The sequence below is a fragment of the Mustela lutreola genome, chromosome 18 (genome assembly GCF_030435805.1).
Source record: "Mustela lutreola isolate mMusLut2 chromosome 18, mMusLut2.pri, whole genome shotgun sequence".
Lineage (NCBI taxonomy): Eukaryota > Metazoa > Chordata > Mammalia > Carnivora > Mustelidae > Mustela > Mustela lutreola.
In genome coordinates this window covers 7,972,813-7,989,173 of record NC_081307.1, presented here as the reverse complement: position 1 = coordinate 7,989,173, position 16,361 = coordinate 7,972,813, and the positions used below count along the sequence as shown (strand labels likewise).

General features: G+C 44.5%; 1 long non-coding RNA gene across 1 annotated transcript; it reads right to left on the bottom strand.

The window, feature by feature from the left end:
- Positions 1-10,525: 10,525 nt before the first annotated feature.
- On the bottom strand, positions 10,526-15,663 carry LOC131820638 (uncharacterized). The gene is made up of 3 exons (XR_009349732.1): positions 15,382-15,663; positions 13,212-13,333; positions 10,526-10,868 (listed from the first exon to the last, which is right to left on the bottom strand). It is a non-coding gene; the product is annotated as an uncharacterized LOC131820638 (long non-coding RNA).
- Between the last annotated feature and the right edge of the window lie 698 nt (positions 15,664-16,361).

Genomic DNA, 16,361 nt, shown 5'->3' with positions numbered 1-16,361 from the left:
GAACCCTGGGGCTTCTGGTGGGAGGTGGGGGGACAAGGCGGATGTCTGTGGTTCTTCTCCCAGGTGATTCCGTTAGGCTGAGAACCTCTGACCTAAATGGAGCTTGGCGCTTCTGCCCCTTGTTCTACCTCCTCCTGAAATTTCGGACAGAGGATGAGAGGGAGGGCAGGACTCTTCCACTCCTGCAGGGGGCCTGGTTCCTCGTGTTTCTCATGTAGTGAGGAGACGTCCATGCTGAGTGTGATTCTGGTTGTGGGTGTATGTGTGTGTCCTGGCTGACTGCCAGGGCTGGTGTTGATTGCGTGGAAAGGGGGTGAGGGGAGCACGCTGGGGGTATCACCAGGACATTCGTCTCTACCATGCCCCACCGCACTAGTCCAGGCTCCAGCCTGGTGGTGCGTGGTGCTGAAGAGAGCTGGGTGAGCGGGCTCCAGGGAGGTGACCATGGGCCACCTGCATGGACAGGGGCTCGATCGGACTCGCAGGAAGCTGGCAGGTCAAGTATTGCCTTTGAAAGCAGCATTCTCATCAGCTAGTTCTGGGGTTGAAAGGTCATATATAACAAGGGCCTGAAAGTTCCTCTAGTTCAACCAAAGCAGCTGGACTTTATGGGCAATCCAAGGGATTTTCAAATAGAGCTTTGACCAAAGGAGATTTTCCTTACCTGCAGTTTTTGAAGCCTAAGCCCTGCATGGCTCCTCCGGCATTCTCTTTCTCAACAGAGAGGAAACCATTCCCCGGTGGCAAATCCAGACATTGTCTTCATCCCCTGACATTCTCTCAGCCCCTACGTCGTCGGTCCTCAGGTCTCATGCATGCCACTTCCCAGTCTCTCTCTGTGCCCTCTGCCCCTGCTTTGGGTCCGTCCTTCCCATCATATCTGTTCCTGTCACCTCCTCACTGGCCTCCCCATGTCTGATCTCATTCCCTCTGCTCCATCATCTGCTGCCTTCAGAGCAAAAGATCCAGGTACACACTGTGATGTAGGACCCGTCAGTAGCTCCTTGTGCTCTCCTAAGAAAGCTCAAAAGTCTGGGCATGACCCTCAGCCTCTGACTCTCAGATTCCAGCCTCATCTCCCAACATATCCCCTTAAGGACCCTATACTCCAGCTAAGGAGAACTTTGCTTTCTCATGAGCCTTAGCACGGACTGTTCCCTTTCCCTGTCCTGCTAGCCTCCTTACTTGTATCTCAATTAATCAACCCTGTGACTGACCCATCCCCTCCCCCAGGCTACGTCTTGTCCCCACTGTTCACCACGCCCCTCTTCTGTGTGAAGGACTGTATCGTGAACACTGAAACCCTTCGCATTTCTCCCAACTAGACTGTGAGCTCCTTGAGGGCAGGAGGCTGGGTCTTTGCATCCTTGGTGCCTACATTGTCCGTGGACTCAAGGAGGCCTTTGAGTTCAAGGCCTGAACTTGTTCTAGTAGATCCCTCCCCTTTCGCCTGTTGCTGATTTGAGACCTGGCTCAGATTCACTTGGCCTGTACAAAACTCTGGGACAGGGCAAGTGTGGTTTGGGCTCCCATCCATCTTTCTATTCTGCCATTGTTTCTCCTTCTTTGAGGCTTCTCTTAACCATTCCCAACTCCCTTACTCTCAGATTATTTCTCTTCAATTCTTTCTCTATCAAAGTGTGTTCTCAGAATAAGCGCGTTTGTCCTGAGACACAATGCTGTTACCTTCTCCCTGCCTCTTAGCTTTTTAATAGAAAAAAGGGCAAACAAGTTAATTTCTAATTGTGGAACTATCCGGTCATAGGAGGAGAAGCCAGAGGAAAAAAATGAGGGTGAGACAGCTTTCTGTGGTGATTTTCTTCAAAGACTGTCATGCATTCTGTTGTACCAGAGTATGGATTGGAAAAGGTCGAATTCCACTCTGTGGTGGAAGCACAAAGAGAGGAAATATTTTTCTTGGTTTCTCTTCTGGCTCACCCCACACACCTCCCTGTGGGGACTCTACATAGGGACAGTGTGTCCTAGGGCTTGCAATAGGTGCAGGTCATGACGGTTATATCTTCCCATGGAATTAGCACAGTAATAGCCAAGGAACGCGAAAGCCAAGAGGATGGAATCACAACACGAGAACAGGAAGGGACCCTGGCTGGGTGCTGGAGGTGTAGAAGTAAGACACCTTCCATCAGGGAGCGGGCAGAGTGAGAAGTGAGCACAGGGGGAGGAAGCCTGCTCATGATCTAGACCTCCAGCCCTGGCCAGTGTGGGGTATGAATTTAGGTCGGTGGGGCCCGGCGAGATTCACCTGCTGGGTGAGACTGTGGACTGGGCAGGGTCCAGGAGTCACGTTCTATAGATGGGCCATAGCAGACCTCTGCTTTCACAGTCTCCGACTGAGATGTGACCCAAGGCCCCAGAAGCTGTGGCTCCTGGGATCTGGAGACCATTACCAGTGGGTAGCTTGGTGCCCCAGTGGGCTGAGTCCTCCTGCTGTCAGCCACTGTACAGTTTTCAGATTCACCCTTGGACTTGCAGCCAGCACCCAGTGGTCTTTAGACCAGGTTATTAGGGTGACATGCAGTCGCTGGGGTGTCCCACTTTGGTCACTTTTGAAAGATGGTTTTACCTACTTGATCCCTATTATCCCCTTTGGGGCAACTACAGTTTCCTCTCCCCTCCCCACCCCGCAGTTTAGAGGTGGAAGTCCTCCTGCAGGGCAGATAGATGGGGTGGGGGAGGCACTCAGCTTCAAGGGGCTCCACCGAGACCCCTCATGCTCCTTTCCCCATATTCTCATACAGTTTGCTAAACCCACCAATTGCTTGTTAAGGTTTCACCTTAAAGTGAAAATGTAAATAGCCCGATGTGGTCTTCAGCCTTTTAGCTTCTGGATGAGCTTGCAGGGTCCTAACTGGGCAATTTTCATCAACGAGGAGGCAGAGATAATGGAGTGGGTGGGTAGCAGGTGGGCGGCAGGAAGCTGCTGAAAAGGGGCAAGGGCCATTATGAAGACCAAACACACCTTTCCAGTCAGCCTTAGCTCCAGTGATCCCAGTTTCTGAAACCCAGCCAGGACATAAGGGCTGATAAACACTTTTGTACCAATTCCCAGTGTGAGCAGGCAGTTTGGAAACAGGTTTGGACACTGAAATGTTACCATTGCCATGCTGTTTGGATGTTTTAGGGGGTCAACACAACATTTTATTTTTTTAAAAGATTTTATTTATTTATTTGACAGACAGAGATCACAAGTAGGCAGAGAGGTAGGCAGAGAGAGAGGGAGAGGGAAGCAGGCTCCCCGCTGAGCTGAGAGCCCGATGCGGGATTTGATCCCAGGACCCTGAGATCATGACCTGAGCGACTTAACCCACTGAGCCACCCAGGCGCCCTCAACACAACATTTTAATTGGAACTGTCCTAGAAAACCCAGACTGCCCGGTGGTTGTCTTGGTGGTAGTGAGAGACGACAGGTGCCCTTGGCCCGACCTTTGTCTAATCCTTTGTTCCGTAAGCCTTTAGAGGGTCGGGGGTGGACCTGCCCACCTGGAGTCCTCTCCTGGTCATTTGGACCCTCCTCTCTCCCCAGGGAGGAGGCTCCCTGTTAGGGTATTAGGGCTCTGGCTCAGCCCTAACGTGAGCCATTGCTGTCCCAAGAATTCAGTGAAATGCATGAGAATCCGGAAGGTTCTCTGCTCTCGTCTAACGTCTAATCATACGTTTTTCTTCTGTGGGAAGGAAAAAAAGAAAAGGGGGTTTGGAAAAAGTGCTGGGTGGGGTGAGCAACCAGCAAAACACAAACAGAGTGGGAACACACTAACCAGAATCTCTCTGAACTTCTTAGAGGAGACTGCAAGTGTCTGGTTTTTAGCAAACAGCTTGGAGGCCCGCCATAAGCTTACTTTGCTTTTCATGGGGGAAAGGCAGGAATCCTCTAGTTCTCAGATCGAGAAAGAAGTTGGAAAGAATAGGGGGTGTCCTGACAGATTGTGCAATGCTCCAGGTTTTTATCTAAATCCCTCTGACCCGTGGACACACGGGGAAGGTCTATAGACTCCTTCACACCTTTGCTGGTGGATGACGTCTCTGTAGAGTGTTGTGAGTTAGTCTCCTGCTTATTGGTAGACCTGGGTCTTATCCACCTTCTTCCTCCCTGACTGTGCCTAACAGCGCTGTGCATATGGCAGGCGCTTGGGAAACTGAGCCGTGGTCTCACTGGCTCATCTTTAGCCACAGAGGCTGAGATCTTGAAGCTACTAGGGACGTCCCATAGCATGACTCCCGTCAGAGTAGTGAGGCTGCATGATTGTAATCAGGTGGGAGCGGCACTCTCCAATCCACCTGTGTTTCCGTGTGACCTTGGCAGAGGCACCTTTTCTCTCTACTGTGCCCTTCCTGCCCCCCTCCCCCCCCCGCCCCAGCCACCAACCCCCACCGCTCCCTGTGCACACACAGGCTCTCTCATCTGGGCACAAAATGCTCCAGATTCTGGGATGAAAAATAGGCTGCCCAGGTGCAAATGACTGCTACTTTACTACCTCAGACGTCCTCCCTTTATCCTTTTAAGTAGTCTTTGAAATTAAACGAAAAAAGAAATATTTGCGCAGAGATTTCCCCAAGGCCATTTTTAATACACCTGGTAATCAGCACTGGCTTTCAAAAGTATGGTTATTATTGCCTTAAAACTATTGCCTCATTTGACTAAGATCCTTTGGTGAATGTTTCTGATAACCATTTTTTTTTTAATTGAGAAAATGTTTTCTAATGTGCCAGCTTCCTTCCCTTTTCACCCGCAGGGCAGTTACCTCACTGTCGCTGCTTATTTAAATGGCAAAAGGCTTCGGGCGCCTGGGTGGCTCAGTGGGTTAAAGCCTCTGCCTTCAGATTGGGTCTTGATCCCAGGGTCCTGGGATTGAGCCCTGCATTGGGCTCTCTGCTCAGTGGAGAGCCTGCTTCTGCCTCTCTCTCTCTCTCTCTCTCTACCTGCCTCTCTGCCTACTTGTGATCTCTGTCAAGTAAATAAATAAAATTTTTAAATAAAATAAAAAAAATAAATAAAAATCCCTGTTTAAAATAAATAAATAAATGGCAAAAGGCTTCGTTGACCATATCCCACGCTTTTTCTACTGAGGACCTTCGGAAGATGATTTCTGTATCCCAGAGAAACTTGAGTTTTTCTGGAGGTTCTGATGATGGGTGGGGGGTGCTGTAAAGGGCTTTGCCGCACACCTTGCAGTGGTCAGTCCCGGAGATCTCCGCAGTCTCCACTGGCTTTTCTTAGGAAAGTGTCTTTGGAAAAATGATGATGCAAGAGAGATTTATCAGTCTCACCTTCCTTGTTCTAAAATCATTCTTCTCACCCGCCCCATGCTGTCCTTTGGATGTTTGTTAATTGGTAGACCTTGTTAACAGTCCACTTACGAGTAGTTCCCATTTTGTCTTTTTCTTTCCTAAAATTTGAGCAGCATCATGTTGCCCTTTTGCAAAATTAACTCTCCTCCCCTGGATCTCTTGCGTTGGTGAATCAGATGCCTTTCCCGCTCCTGACCAAGGTGTAAGGTGCACGAGATTTGCTGGGCCAGCAGGATGCTTATACATCTGGGTAATATTTTAATATTCTCATAGAACTCTTATTTAACTGGACTACTTGATATCTTCTTAATTTTGCCAAGTTTAGCAAATAGAAACACATCACACTCAATAATGTGTAAATTTCAGGGGTTCCTGAGTGGCTCAGTCAGTTAAGCATCTGCCTTCAGTTCAGGTCATGATCCCGGAGTCCTGGGATGGAGCCTGGCATTGTAGTCCAGCCCCTGCTCAACGGCGGAGTCTGCTTCTCCCTCTGCCCCTCCCCTGGCTTGTGCGCTTTCTCTCTCTCTCTCACTCTCTCTCTCAAATAAATAAAACCTTAAAAAAAATGTGAATTTCAGATAAACAACCAGTACTTTTAAAGTATAAGAAGGATTCCAGTATTGCATGGGATGGATATACACTAAAAATGTATTCATGGTTTATGTGAAATTCAAAGTCAACTGAGCATCCTGTATTTTATTTTTAAATATTTTATTTATTTATTCATGAGAGACAGAGGGAGATAGGGAGCTTGATGCAGCACTCGATCCCAGGGCCCTGGGATCATGACCTGAACTGAAGGCAGATGCTTAATCGTCTGAGCCACCCAGGCACTCTGGGCATCCTGTATTTTAATTGGCCAACCTTCTTAGTATGCTGAGATGCACTCACTCCTGCAAAAGTTCAGCTGTTGGGCCAGCAGTCAGATGGAGCCCCAGCAACCTCACTTACCTCCTGCTAGGTAAGAGCGGGGTCTGTGTGGAAGTACAGTCCCTTTGAAAGGTGAGACAGCAAATCCAAACAAAACAGTGCCCCTTCTGTTGGTAAGGAAGGTCAGAACTGCCAGTAAAGTCAGGTCAAGGATTCTTTTTATTTGGTCAAGTTTCACAACCAGAGGTGGAAGGAATGTAGAGGCTTAGACATGTGTTCCTGGCTATGAGGTGAGGGATCTTTAAGAAACAAAAGAACCATTAGATGCCAGTTAAAATATTGGCCATGGGGCCAGAACATCATGACTTTTCAGTGTTAGGGCAGTGGTGAATGGGAGCTGGGAGAAGCACAGTGGGGATCAGAAGGGAGAAGGTCCAGAGAAGACGGGTGCCAAACAGAGGTGCTGGGGCGTGCTGCTCCGGGCTGTGGAAGAAACTGGAGATGAAGCTGTTCTGTAGTGGGAGCTGCGGCCAGCATCTCCAGGGAGCTGGGATCTCCACCAAGGCCTGTCACAGCTGGGCGGGACAGTCGTCTGAGCCAGAGGTAGGGCCCCAGCACTGGATTGATAGATGTTGTCTACAGATGAGGTTTCACACACAGGCACTGAGGCACCAGACAGGCATGGTCCTCAACCCTCGGATGGCAGACTGTTACCCCACCACTCAGCTGGAGCTGGAGTTTCTTTTCTTTTCTTTTTTTAATATTTAAATTTATTTATTTATTTATTTGAGAGAGACAGAGCAAGAGATAGCATGAGTGGGAAGAAGGGAGAGAAGCAGACTCCTTGCTGAGCAAGGACCTCCCCTTCCCAATGCTGGACTTGATCACAGGACCCCAGGATCATAACCTGAGCCAAAGGCAGATGACTGAGCCATCCAGGCGCCCTCACTGGAGTTTCAATAAATCCTGTAATCTATCATCTTGTGAATTTCACAGTGATATTGAACTGTACGTTTATTTGGGTATTAAGTGTATCTGCTTGCTGAATGTTAACATTTATGATAAGCTCCACTTTTGGAGAGTTTTTCAAAACCTGAAAGTGGCCCAGACCCACCCTGACTTCCAGAAAGGCCTACCATCTAGGAGACAGCCCTTGAGAACCCAGTGCTCCTAGCTTTCCCACCTCAGCTATTGAAAAACAGTCAAGATGTCAAGACCCCAAATAAAGTCCAGTATATGTTCATGGTCAGCTGGGTCTGCCTGGAACGGTCATAGGCCCTCCCCATTGATTCCCCCAAATCTCTGTGCTTCTGAAGGCTGACATTATGTTCTTTTTTTTTTTTTTTTTAAAGATTTTTATTTATTTATTTGACAGATCACAAGTAGGCAGACAGGCAGGCAGAGAGAGAGGAGGAAGCAGGCTCCCCACTGAGCAGAAAGCCCGATGCGGGGCTCGATCCCAGGACCCTGGGATCATGACCTGACCCGAAGGCAGAGGCTTTAACCCACTGAGCCACCCAGGCGCCCCTGACATTATGTTCTTAGGCAAGGGAACAAGTCTCAAGGTGAATCAGGGTAATGAGGAAGAAGTGGAAGACCCGAAAATTGGCACCCAACTGGGGGAGAAAAGTTTCAGGAAAAAAAGGAGGTTGAACCCAGAACACTGATTCTGAGTCTGTGCAAGTCACCCCATGTCATGCAGTGCAATAGGGGGTACAGATTCTGGAGCCCCACTGTAGGGGTCAATGCAGGCTCTGTCACATTCTAGCTGTGTGACTTAAAGCAAGTTACCTGACCTCTCTGTGGCTATTTTCTCATCAGTGAAATGAGGATAATAATATCTTCTTTTTAGGTTTGTTATAAGGAATGAAATAATAAATATATTGCAAAACGCTTATGACATAGCCTGGCAGAAGATAAGCATTACTTTATCTTTTTTTTTTTTTTTTTTAAAGATTTTATTTATTTGTGTGACAGACAGAGATTACAAATAGGCAGAGAGGCAGGCAGAGAGAGAGGAAGGGAAGCAGGCTCCTCGATGAGCAGAGAGCCCGACATGGGGCTTGATCCCAGGACCCTGAGATCTTGACCTGAGCTGGAGGCAGAGGCTTTAACCCACTGAGCCACCCAGGTGCCCCAGCATTATTTTAGTTATTAATATTTGGCCCCCACTGTTTACCTTAGCTGTTTGCTCAGGTACTCCGGTATAAGGCCACGGCTGGATCTTATCCAATTTAGGAAGATTTAGGGGAAGTTAGTTTTTTTTTTTTTTTAACAGACTCACTCTCCAGTAACAAACAACATTCCCACAGGACTGATTAATTGATATAAAGATTTTATTTATTTGAGAGAGAAAGCATGCGCACGAGCAGGGGAGAGGGGCAGAGGGGGCCGGAGAATCAGGCTCCCAGCTGAGCAAGGAACCTGGCGCAGGACTCGGGACTTGATCCCAGGATCCTGGGATTATGACCTGAGCTGAAGGCAGACACTTAACCGACTGAACCACCCAGGCGACAATCCCCTACGATCTATTTATTATCTCTACAAAACTGGCAAAATACCTCCTGAGACATTTGCATTACAACAGATCAAGAAAGACTAGGGTTCAGGAATACACCACTAGGGACTTTTAGGCTTCCCTTCGGCTTCCCTTCATTGTAACCTCCAGAGACACCACGGGTGCTGGAGGATGGCTAGGGTCCCAGTAGTTTAGGAGACAGAATTAGGATTTCATGCGGCTGAGTTAGACTGGAATTTTTGCAGAGGGGAGAGCTGTGCCACACCTACAGCTGTCATTCTCAGAGTGGGATCCCTGGGCCAGCGCCAGTAGTGTCACCTGGGAACCTGAAAGAAATGCAAATCCTCCGTGTCCACCTGACACCTATTTAGTTTGAAATTCGAGGGATGGAGACCAGCAATCCGTTTTTAACAAGTCCTCTTGGTAATTCTAATGGTTGCTAAGGTTTGAAAACCTCTCTGGTCTTTGGGAAAAGTAAAGCCAAGGTTCAAATAACCGAGGTGAAGTCAGAGCCAAGAGATTGGAGGAGGGTGGGATGGAATCTGAGCCAAATCAGAGAAGGAGGTTCTGGGAACTGACTGGGAACACCCGTGGCTATTTCCAGCTGGCCTTTATCTCCTGCAGGTGCAGCCTGGGATGGGTTGGGTTAACTTAAAGGGCCAGAAGAGAAGTGGGGAGGTAGAGAAGGCACTGCAGGTGTTTTTGTGGGTCATTCAGATGGTTTTGGAATGGCAGGTTGTGGTCTCTCACCTTTTCTGCGTTCAAAGGGATTAGGTCTTTTCTGAGAGAATGGGCCTGCCTTGAAAATAGTACTATAGAACCAGAATTTTGCCATCAAATAGGGCCTTGCAGGTCAGAGTCTAAGGATCTTCTCCAGTGCAGAAGTCAACTCTGGTGTATTCTGGATGTGAGGGCAGGGATCCCCCTCCAACACTACAACTCGATGGAATTATTTTATTTGTTGCAAAGCCTTTCCTTGGGGTGGCCCCAGGCAACTCTCACCTTATAGGTAAGTGCTTATGCACATGAACTGAAACACTGATGCCTTGTCTTGAACAGACATCTGATTCTTGCACTCAGCTTCTCATACACCTGCCTGGGACACACAGTCTCCCTCTTTCATTTGGAGATGCCCATTACTCTTCCATAGTCTCTTCTCCAGGAGAAAATGTTTCCTTCTCTCCTTCCGAAGTTCCTAGCATGAAGTGGTTTTTGGAGTCTCAAAAGACTACAAGGGAAATGACTAAGGAGTGGAGCTGCAAAAGGATGGTCCAGGCAACCAGATTGTGCATAAAAGGAGAGGAATTAGGTTGGGGTCTAGAAGAGAATGGGCAGAGGTCAGAGTAAATGTGGGGCTGATGAGGCAAAGTAATTTAGGTTGGAGCCCATGGGTGTGAGACCACTGGGGAGTTCTTTTTCTGTGGGCCCTGTGTGTCTCCTCAAAGCCAAAAGGGTGTGGGTCGGAGCTGAGCAGGACCAGCTGGGGTCAGGTTGAAAGTACGGTCACTAAACCCCCCAGGTTCTTTGTCCATGGATTGCTGCCAAGCCAGGGCACAGCAACCCTGCGCTTCACAATTGGTATTTTGGACCTAACTTCAGGGCTTTACCTAATCCTTATTAAATTTAATCTTGTTTATTCTAATCAGTTGAAACCATTTGAACCTTGCTTCTGGAATGTGTTATCTGTCTCTTTCAACTTTGTGTCATGCATCGAATTTATAAACTGCCTTTGATCTCTATTTCTAAAATACTGACAAAAATGTTGACCAGCAGCCCATTAGAGACAGCCTTGTGAGCTGAACCTATATTATCCATCACCATTGGCCATGAGCTCTGCAACTAGCTATTTGTCCATTTATTCATTTGTTCATGGGTAAAATCCTACTCAGTGATGGTGGTATCTTGTTCTGGATGTACTGGAAGGAAGTGTGTTAGAGACGTCCATGGCAGTACCTGCAGTATCCACAGGCCCTTCTAAGGAAATTATCCTCCTTGAGGCAGCAGAAAGCGATAGTATTTTATCCCATGAGGCCCCACTCCTCCTCCAGTGGTGTCTGATTCGACCTGTCTCAGAAGCAACCAGTTCATGGGCAGTCCATGGTCGGTCTGTGGGAGTCTTGGAGTGAAGAGTGCTGCCCACACAGGGTGAGTTGGTTCAGTCAAAGACCGGTTCCTGGGGTTTGAATAAAGAATGGTAGAGATGTAGGTATTTAGCAGGAGGAACTGAGGCTGACATATTGCCCAGAGAGACAATAAAAGTATTGACAGTTTAAAAATGATCAGAATAAGCAAACAATGGGGACGATTAGAATTTAATTTGTCAATATCATGAACTAGTATGATTTGGGAATGCTTTTGTTACAAAACACCCTTTTAAACACATAACTGAGCTTATAAAAAAGTAAAAGAAATCCATAGAGCCAAAACCGAAGAGCAAACTGAAAACCAGACTGGTAAGTATATGATCAAGAACTGTGGTAGCCTCCTCATAAGGAGGATGGCCTATTGTCAGACCTGGAAATGGCTCCAGGTTGGATCTGAACCTCAAAGAATGCAAAGAAATCACACAGTGGGCTACAGGTTTAGTAAAATAATGGATTTAGTAAAATAATGGAGTAGACATCTATTTTACATCTATTTTACTAATAGATGTCTACTCATTATCAGAGGGAGCCAAAAAAGACATTTGTCTGCTTTGGCTTGGGTCTGGATGGGAAAAAGTACCCTATGAGAATTTGTAGTCACAGTCTGTACCCTGCCTGAATTTGGTTCTAATTTATACTATCTGGGTGGTCCAGGAATCCTCAAGTTAAGATATTGATGCTCAAGTGGCCCAAGGCTGATGATACCTCTAGGGAGACTGGTATAAGTAAACACAAAATCCCACTGAAAGGACATACCCCAATCCCAAGCTTTATAAGACTTCCACAGATGGAGGTCTGCTGAATATGGGCTCAAAATTAAAAACTCACAAGGAAACAATCCATCATGAACATGTGTCAGTGGACATGACTAAGAATTTTGGAAAATATAATTATTAGATACAAATTCTTGAAAATGTGTGCTTAAAATTATTAAAGACATAAGTAAAGTAATAAAAAATGCAAGAAGAAAAGATATATGACAAAATATGACAAAAATATAGTAGGCATATGAAATGAAAAATATAGTTACTGAAATTAAAACCTAATATATGAAACAGCAAATTTATACAAAAGAATAAATACATTGAAAGCTAGAGATGAAGAAATCATCCAGAATTCATTGCACAGTGTGAAAAAGGTATAAAATATTAAAAAGATGTTAAAAGATGTGGAAGATAGACTAAAAAATTCAATATGTATTGAACAGAATTTCTAGGAAAAAAAAATTAAAGAATGAAGGAGACTCAATGTTTAAGGGGGGGTCAATGACTGATAATTTTCCAGAGTTGTTGAGAGACATGAATCATAGATTCTTAAACCACATGAGCTCTAGACAGAATAAATTAAACTAACTCCACAATAAGACACATTATGGTAAAAATGCAGAACTTTGGAGACTAAAAGGAAGTATCTAAAAGCAACCAGCACAATCTACAAAAGAACAATTAGACTGTTACCAGATTTCACAATAGTAATACAGAAGCCTGCAAATCATGCAGTGAAATTTCAGAATGCTGGTAAAAATTTCTATACCTGGCTCAACTATCATTTAGGAATGAGGGCAAAATAAGAATATTTTCAGAACAAAGACCGAGAGACACTAATACACTCTCATTGAAAGAATTTGATGTACCTCAAGAAGAGTAAAATCAAAAAGGAAGGAAGAAAGAATGTGCACAAAGAAAAAGTGATGGACAAAGACATTATTAAATTTGTACAAAAAAATCTAAACAAGCATTGACAATATAAATAATAATAGTGATTCATCTGGGGGCACCTGGGTGGCTCAGTGGGTTGGGCTCTGCCTTTGGCTCAGGTCATGGTCTCAGGATCCTGGGATTGAGCCCCACATCGGGCTCTCTGCTCAGCAGGGAGCCTGCTTCCTCCTGTCTCTCTGCCTGCCTTTCTGCCTACATGTGATCTCTGTCTGTCAAATAAATAAAATCTTAAAAAAAAAAATAGCGATTCATTTGGAGGGTGTAATAAAGGATAATTACTGGACACTTACATAAAAGGTAGGTGGAAATTACTGGTGTTAAGATTCTAAAACCCTAATGTTATTTATGAAGGGGCTAGAGGTATCAAGGAAGGCAAAGATACATGCAAAGGCAGACATGGAAATGTATAGCCTAACATTTCCTTCTGGAAAAGACTTGCTGCCCAGCTGCTAGGATAACTGACAGCTTTCATCCTAGCCCTCTCAGGATCTACCTCAGCTGTCAAGCCAGACTCATGCTACTCTCAGAGCAGCCTCCGGCCAATGACTGAGCAAAGTGATAGGAGCTAAGGTGGTGGAACAAGAGTGTGGCTGTTTCTGCCCATTCTGGGGCTCCCCAGCTCCATTTGGCCTGGTAGAGATTTGTTGAACCTACCTGACTATCTGAAGACTCTTCTTTGCCCAGTTCTGTTTCTTGTTCTTCTTTTTCACTGTGCTACTTCCCCCACGTCCTGTTGTGTATCTAATTCCATCTCCACATTTCCTGGAGAACCCAAGCTTGTGACACATTACAAATTTTAGAGAACCACTCAAAAAGTAGAAATATGCAATACTCTAACAGTAGAGAGGAAGAACATTAAATAGATATGGAGCAAAAAAGAGGAAGAACATTAAATAGATATGGAGAAAAAAATTCAGTGAATTAGAAACATAATTAACATGGTAGAGAGAAATCTAAATATATCAATAATCATATTAACCATAATTGGATTTGCTTGCCAATTAAAAAACAGTTTGTTTTAAGGGGAGAACAGCAAAATCCACTGATATTTTCATACTAAGCATACCTAAAATATTAGTCTGCAGGAAAAATTGAATGTAAAGGATAATACCACCTAAGGAGGGATGGTGGAGCTAGATTGATGACTGACAAAATGGGACTGAAGGCAAGAAGAAAAATGATCAAGGTGAAGACACTTAACAGTAAGGTGCCAGTCCTTGGGAAAATAGCAATTCTGAACATGTATGCATCAATAATCTAGCCTCAAAATATATAAAGAAAAATGGACTGACTTAAGAAAATTGTTACTTTGTCATTGTAGTGGTAGCTTTTTACATGTCTCTTTTGATCATAGATTAATCAGACCAAGAAATTAGTAACAGTATAGAAGATTTGGATAATACAATTTTGTTTTCATTTTTTTATTTTTTAATAAACATATAATATATTTTTATCCCTAGGGGTACAGGTCTGGGAATCGCCAGGTTTACACACTTCACAGCACTCACCGTAGCTGGATAATACAATTTTAAAGCTTGATCTCATGGACATATATAGAGATCTGTACCTAACAAAGAACACTTTCTTTTCTTTCTTTTTTTTTTTTTTTAAAGATTTCACTCATTTATTTGCGAGAGAGACAGTGAGAGAGAGCATGAAAAGGGAGAAGGTCAGAGGGAGAAGCAGACTCCCTGTAGAGCTGGGAGCCCGATGCAAGACTCGATCCTGGGACTCCAGGACCATGAACTGAGCATAAGGCAGTTGCTCAACCAACTGAGCCACCCAGGTGCCCCAAGAACACTTTCTTTTTGATCACACATAAAATCTTTACAAAAATTGATATGTACTTGTTTAGAAGACAAGGAAATCAGCCAGTATCTAGAGGAGGATCATGTATGCTCGGGGAGAAATAGGCATGTGAGGAGTAACTGAGTTTCATTATTGACACAAATCTTCAGAGGAGGACCATGAACTCTTGCTTGACTTTTTTTGTTTTTTTTTAGATCTTATTTGTCTTACGTGACTCTTATAAACTTTCAATAACCTTTCAATACTTGATGTAGTCAGAATTAAGTTTCTGTTTCTTCCAGCTGTAAGAGACCAGCTCCATCAGGATGTTCCAAGGGGAGTCAAGAACATCTTCCAGGAGGGCCTGAGAAGACGTTGTCCCACCCATGAAAACCAAGTGAGAGAATGAATGCATGTTGGAACTTTTCAAGGAGAAAATCCAAACTCTGAGATATATTTCTCCAAACTCCCTACTATGTTTTCCACTGCTCACTCACCGTCTGGAAGAGAGTCCTGGAGTCTATTTTCTCCTTGAGCTTATAATCATATCACTTGTTTGTTTAGTTACTATCAGTTGTGTCACTTTGCTCTTATCTCACAATCTGGGATTTCCAAACTAGGTATAGCCTTTCTTCACACAAAAACGGTGAACTGTTCTTTGATTTAGAAAAAGATCCATTTCTTTTGAATAGCTGTATGTTCTTCTTTTGCAGTCCTACACATCTGGGTCCTACACCATTGTCTTCTTGACTTAAACTGCAGATTCCCTTCTTACGGCCTATATTCCATTCACAGACATGTGGGCATCTCAGGCCTTTAATGAGCCTATTTCTTCTTCTTCTTTAAAAAAATTTTTTTTTAATTTTTAATTTTATATTAACATATATAATATATTATTAGCCCCAGAGGTACAGATCTGTGAATCGCCAGGTTTAGACACTTCACTCACCATAGCACATACCCTCCCCAATGTCCATCACCCAACAGCCTATTTCTTCTGACGGTGTAGTAATTCAATTTACTTTTCCAGTCTTACCTTCCACAGGTGTACTTCCTCATCTGCATTATGTTTCCGTCCCATTCCTGATAGTACCTCATTGTTACTTCCACATTTTCTTTTTTTGTACGTGTGCTTTTTCCTGGGCCCCTCTCCCTACCCCTTTCTTTATCCGTCCATTACAATAGTTATTTAATGGGAAAGATCATTCTAAGCATGATACAAAGTCCAGAAGACAGAGAAGGTTGAAAAACACAGTTACAGATAGGCTAACACTTTCTAGCAGCCTACACTCCCGCCCACCAAGATATAAACAGCAAACAGAGAAAGATATTTACATCATAAACAACAGACAAAGGGCTGTTTCCTCAAGATTCTATACATCAAGAGACCAAGACGCAAGTTAAAGGAAACGCACGGAAGATTCACAGAAAAGGACATTTACGTAGCTTTTTAAATAATATGAGAAGATACTCAATGGCACTTGTGGAAAAAATTAAAAAAACGCAAAGTCCATTGAGATATTATTTCTCATGTGTGGACTGGCAAAGATCCAGAAGTTTGACTTTTGGTTTTAGAATAGGTATAAAGAAATTGGCCCTCTAATATAATGTTGGTGTGTGGGTGAGAGTGTAAACTGGTAGGAATTGTGTTCTATGAAACACAATTGACAATATCTATCATCATAGCCCATACCTTTTGATTCAGCAGTATTTCTTCCTGGGAACATATTCTGTAGAGATACTAGCTCACTCATGCAAAGGTGCATTTTACATGCACCTTTTACGTGCAAGAACATGAATTGCAGCATTGTTTGTAAGGACAAAACATGAAACAACAAATTTATCAATTACCTACCACTTTGTAACAAACCATTCCAAACTCAGTGGCTTTCCATAATCGTTAACTGTTGCTCTTTGGTCAAAGGATCAGCTGGGTAATTCTTTAGTGTCACCTGGGTTCTCTTGAACAACTGTGGTCAGCGGCAGGCTGCCTGCTGGGGTGCCAAGGATGACTGG